This window comes from Octopus bimaculoides, chromosome 13 (assembly GCF_001194135.2).
Source record: "Octopus bimaculoides isolate UCB-OBI-ISO-001 chromosome 13, ASM119413v2, whole genome shotgun sequence".
Taxonomy (NCBI): Eukaryota; Metazoa; Mollusca; class Cephalopoda; order Octopoda; family Octopodidae; genus Octopus; species Octopus bimaculoides.
The window spans coordinates 46598849-46604627 of record NC_068993.1 but is presented as its reverse complement, the minus strand read 5'-3'; positions in this window follow the sequence as shown (position 1 = coordinate 46604627).

Sequence of the window (5779 nt, the reverse complement as noted above, 5' to 3'; positions counted from 1 at the left end):
ATAGATGGAAATAATTATTTTAAATTTCCTGGAAAAGTTTCTTGTTAAGAATTAGCATGAAGTTAAGAAGCTCGCTTCTGAACCATGTGCTTTTGGTTTCACTCCACTATTTGGAGTCTTTGGGCCGATTGATGCCGCCGCCGGGAGAGTGAAATTTTTGTAGACGGAGTGCGTGTGGAACGGGTAAATTCTGGCCTACATATGTTTCTTAGCTAGTTAATCCTTTGATTTAATAATTACTCAACGAGGAGTACTCTTTATTCCTTATAAATGTTCTTCTTGTATATAAATATATCTTACATCAATTATTATTCAAATACAAGAAAAATTATAATGAAACAAAAATAATACAAATTATAATATAAAAATATAATACAATAAAAGTAATATTTATTTAAGGACTGACTACATTTTACTTTGATAAAACATGCCAGATTAAAGAAATAAGTTACCTGATTTAGGCTTACAATTTTATGTCATGTGATGAAACTGAGTCGCTAACATTGTTTAATTTCTAGCTTTGAATTAACAACATGAGGTGTATTCAGTGAGGTTATTCACGTATTCAAATATATCAGTAAATGTTTTTTTTCTTCGTTTCTTACAAGCAAAGCTATCCGACTGTGGGGAATGCTTTGACAGAGCAAAATGAATTGTTCAAACAATACATGTATATTAATAAATATTGTTTTCACATTAAGTTTTAGGATGTTGCACAAAGTTTTCAGAAGAATAATTCTTGCAGCCAAAAAACAAAACAAAACAAAACAAAACAATATTATTATTGCTTTTCTAAAATGAAAAAAAATTACTAAAATACTGACAAAAGATATATGTCATAAAGATGTTAGATCAACATAACTAAGCAACAGACAGCTAGATGAATTATTTGAATTAATTTTATTCAATTTATAAGACAAAAGACCACCAACCAAAGGTACTGCTGTTGACATCGAATTACAGCATTGTATCTAAGTCTTCAATAGGCCCTTCACGTTCAGTGCTTTAGTCACCTTCCTACAAAAAGATACCACGAGGAGGTACCAAAGAAAGCTTTCTCCTTATACAATAGGAACACTATATAATTGATAAGTTATTTTGTTGATTTCTTGCAATGTTAATTAGACTTTCAAGAGTATGTCTAGTTAAGTTGACCGCTTGTTTCACGTCCAAAAGAGAAGTCACTTACCATATTGTACGAGCTGGAATAAACCCTATTGCTCTTTATCTTCAACACAAGTTGTTTCTCAGTGCTGTGTACATAGTGTATACAAAAATTTCTAGTAAAAGAGGTTTCTCTGTGTGGTCTACTCAATTGTACTCTCAATCTAGGCTTACTTCATGACTCACGATCTGTGGGTTCAATTTCCTGCGGTGCATTGTGTACTTGAGCAAGACACTTTATTTCACATTACTCCAGTTCACTCAGTTGGCAGAAATGATTAGTACCTGTATTTCAAAGGCAAGTCTTGTCACATTCTGTGTTACGCTGAATCTCCTTGAGAACTACGTCGAGAGTATACGTGAAGTTCTCAACCACTTGTGCGTTAGGCCACTTGCACTAGCAGGCTGTTCCGTTGATCGGATCAGCTGGAACCCTCGTCAGTATTGTGTCAGCTACAAGAACGCAGAAACTAAACTGTGGGGATACGGCTTTGAGTTGTTGGTCCACATAACTTTGGCCGATAGGAACGAGATTCCAGAAGTATTTGAACTCCCGGATGAGAGAAAACTAAATGTAACAGTGGAGGAGCGACCCCTCACTTGCTACGGATGTGGACAGAAGGGGCATATGAAAAAGAAGTGCCCCCAAAGCTCAACTGAACCAAGCAACGAGGAAGAAATCCAGTCGGAACATGAGGATGTAGCAGAAACAGAAGAGTTAAGTGAAGTAGAAACAACAGAGACCGAGGGAGAGTTCACCCAAGTGACAGAAAGTGAAATAAGAGTGACTCGTCTCCGAAAGCATCCAAAAAGAAGAGGAAAAGGAATAAAAAAATAGCGGAGATAGAAAGTGACATATCTCAACAAAGCAACAAAGGGACTCCCAGCGTGCAGAAAAAGGAAGAAGAGCAGACCACGGATTGGAAGGTAGAATATTTTCTATTATACAAACCAAATGAAGCGATTGAGAGAACTATTGATAGAATTAAAGGCGTAATAAGAGTAACGTTACATGCATCCGAAGATAAATATATCTTAGGAGACATAAAAAGGTTTAATTTCTTGAAAAAATATCATGGAGATATCATTCGTATAACGCCAGAGAGGGTGAAGTATAAATATTTGTCCCAGTGGTAAGATATGAAGATATAGGCTTGGCTATGATAACATGAGTTACAGACTAATAATTAATTGAATTGTAAAGAGCAGTAAACGCGATTGTTTGAGGGTGGGGCTCAAGCAAGGACGTACATCCTCATTTTGTACGTTTATCATTTTCATTCGTCGTTATATGTTTTATATCCCCACTTGTATTGTCTTGTCGGTCCTTCTATCGTCCTCTCTGTGTCTCGGGCACTTGTGCCTAATAAAGAAACAGAGTTCGTTTTGGTAGTCACGTGTTGAATTGTTATCGTTCCAGATAGGTTGTCCTTTGTGGAAGGTCCTCCTTAGAGGGGTTGCCGACTGTTGGAATTGTTAAGCCGTTGTTGTATTGTTTGCTTTTGTTTTGTTTTTCCACCCAGTGGGGGCAAGCATAGCAGTAAGCAACGGAAGTGTTGCAAACACGTAGCGAGAGCTACGCTTCAGTAGTGGGTCGAGACAATGCCGCAGCTAATGTGAACCAACTGGATGTCAAGGAAGCTCCTGTCGACTTTGAAATAATAAGAAGCAGCAAGATTGAAATAGTAAGAAGGTCAAGATTAAAACTGACCCCGCCGGAAGATATAACAAGAAGTAAAAAGGAAAAAATGGCGGTTTATAGAACCCCATCACGAACAAGCAAGAAGATAGAAATGGCTAGCGAGGAAGCCATAGAAGAGTGCCTGAAAGTAACATTGTATTTTACTGCAGAGGAAGGAAGTTTTGGCACAGTGGAGGTGCACTTCCTTACTGTGGAGGAGGCAGTATAGTACTCCATTGTAACATTGAAAACAGAAGAATGGACACTTCCGCCAATCTACCAAGGTAAACGAGTGAAGAGAGTGAGGATTAGCAGGGTGTCTCCTGAAATTAATGAGATGTATCTGCTTGCAGCTATCTTAATAGAAACAAAGGAGGACCCAGAAGTGCTGCAAGTCAGCCGCACCAAACAACTGAACTGGTAGGGATATGGTCTGGAATTTATAGTCAAGGCCACCACATTGAACGTATATGAAATTACCGAAAAGACAGAGCTACCAGATGATGTGAAGCTGCGAGTGGTAGTAGAGGAAAAACTTCCCACCTGATACCACTGCAGAAAGAAGGGGCACATAAAGGCGAATTGTCCCCTTCTTAAAAACCAAACACCAGTAGAGGAGAAAGAAGAAAATAACAAGACGAGGAATTAAAGGAAAATACAGAAGAAGCAAATGTAGAAAGCAGAAATGAAGGATTCCAGGAAGTACAAAATAGAAAGAGGAAAGACTTTAGAAACCTCCACACCGGAAGAACACAAAAAGAAGTAAAATATGGGAGTAAGTAACATACAAGCACCCACACAGTACATTCCATTTCGGCAAAAATACAAGAATATCCCAGACAACCCAGAATCTCCAGTTAAGTATACACAAACAGACACACAAGCATTACAGGGCAGTTATAAACATTGGGTGTATCCAACGAACTATTGGTCGAACACAGCCAGTGAGGAAAAAATTGCAAAAATGAAGTCGGTAATAAAAATTATAGAGGAGGACAATATACGCGTACCAGGCATTGAGTGTATATTAATAGACATAAAAAATTACCAAAAATTAAAGGCATGCTTTGGCGATGATGTGAACCCACTAGGGCGGGAGGTAAGGTTTGATTATCTGTCACCTGTGATAGAATTTGAACGATTGAGACCATACTTTATATATTAAGATAAATTAATTTGATAAGGGGTTCGAGTAGCCATTACATCTTCATCCATTATGTAAATCCATTTCATCCATTCATTAATGTTTTGTTCCCACTTGTGCTGTATTATCTATCTTTGTTTGTCCCCTCTGTGTAGGGCCCACAGTGGCCAAAAAAAATAAAAATTGAAATGAGAGCGTTTTGGTAGTCTCGTGAAGTACGTCGTGTGAACACATTGATCTAACCTCCGCTGCGTAATTTATATATTCAATGTGTGACAAGGATATAAAAGTGGTGACAAGATATTCGAAGTTTGTATCGGACGTTTAAATTCTTTTTTGGTACGAAACCAAAGAAAAAATTCATTAATATGGAAGATTCGTTGACTCGCGAGGTGTAGATGCAACAACAACAACACCAGCAGTTACAACAATTACAACAGCAACAACAGCAGTTACAACAACAACAATACCAACAGTTACTGGAAGTAATGTTCAAGAAGTCTAAAAATACTTCAGGTTCGTTCTCGTCAGACAGCGTAGCAAATTCAAATGGAGAATTTATTTACAACCCAGAAGAAGGTACTACTTTTTCTACATATTTTAGAAGATACGAAAAAATCTTCAAAGAAGAATGTAAAAATTGGAATGACGAGAAGAAGGTGCAAGTACTTTAAGAAGGTTAACCCTTCTCGAACACGAAAAATACTGTAATTATAGTCTGCCGAAGAAACCAGGTGAGATTTGTTTCGATGAAACAGTTAATTTGTTATCGAGAATTTTCACAGAAAGAAGTTCCCTGTTCAATACTCGTTGGCAATGTTTAAAATATAGTTAGAAAAGATGATTTTGTCACTTATGCTGGGGTCATTAACGGGGAGGGTGAAAACTTCAAATTAAATGAATTGACCCCGGATTTATTAAAATGTTTAATTTTTGTTCTAGGGTTAACAGTAAGAAAAGACGCTGATATACATTCTCGTATATTAACATAATTAGAAGAGCACCGAAAATTAACTCTACAGGCAGTGGATGAAGAATACCAGAGGACCATAAATATAAGGCATGACGCGGATAAAATTGAAGAAAAAGATTGCTCTCAGATTACATGCGTGTCGAACTGAAACGGATAAGAAAGAAAAAAAATAAACGAACGTCAAGATCAAATCCATGCTATACTTGCGGAGGTTTACATTTTAAAAGTAATTGTCCTTTTAAAAATCGTAAATGTTTTAATTGTGGAGAAATCGGACATAAAAGGTCAAAAAAAAAAAAAAAGGGGGGTAAAAGAAACCTAGAAAGAATGTATTGTTAATAAAAATTCTAAACGAGGTTCAGAAAAGGAAATTTGTGTCCATAATAATGAATAATGTGAATATCAAGTTAAAATTGGATACGGGCAGTGATATCACGATAATTAATGCAAATACATGGAGAAAAATAGGGAAACCTAGATTGCGCGTGGTGTTTCAGGAAAATAATTGCATTTTATGGGTATTACATTTCGTGAGCTTAAATTTCAAATACCTCCGATTTCAATGGAAATAACAACATAACTACTAGGTCCTAAATAAAGACGATTTCCATCTTACAATATTAAATATCCCCACACCCCATGATGGGGTTTATAACACGGGAAAGAGCTCCTTTGAAAGTGCAAATACATTCACTTTCCATGGGAGGTACATAAAATTTAAATATGTGTTCTTGGAATAAGTGTACTACAAAACTTCAACAATGCATATCTCATGTATATATATATATATATATATATATATATAAATATATATATA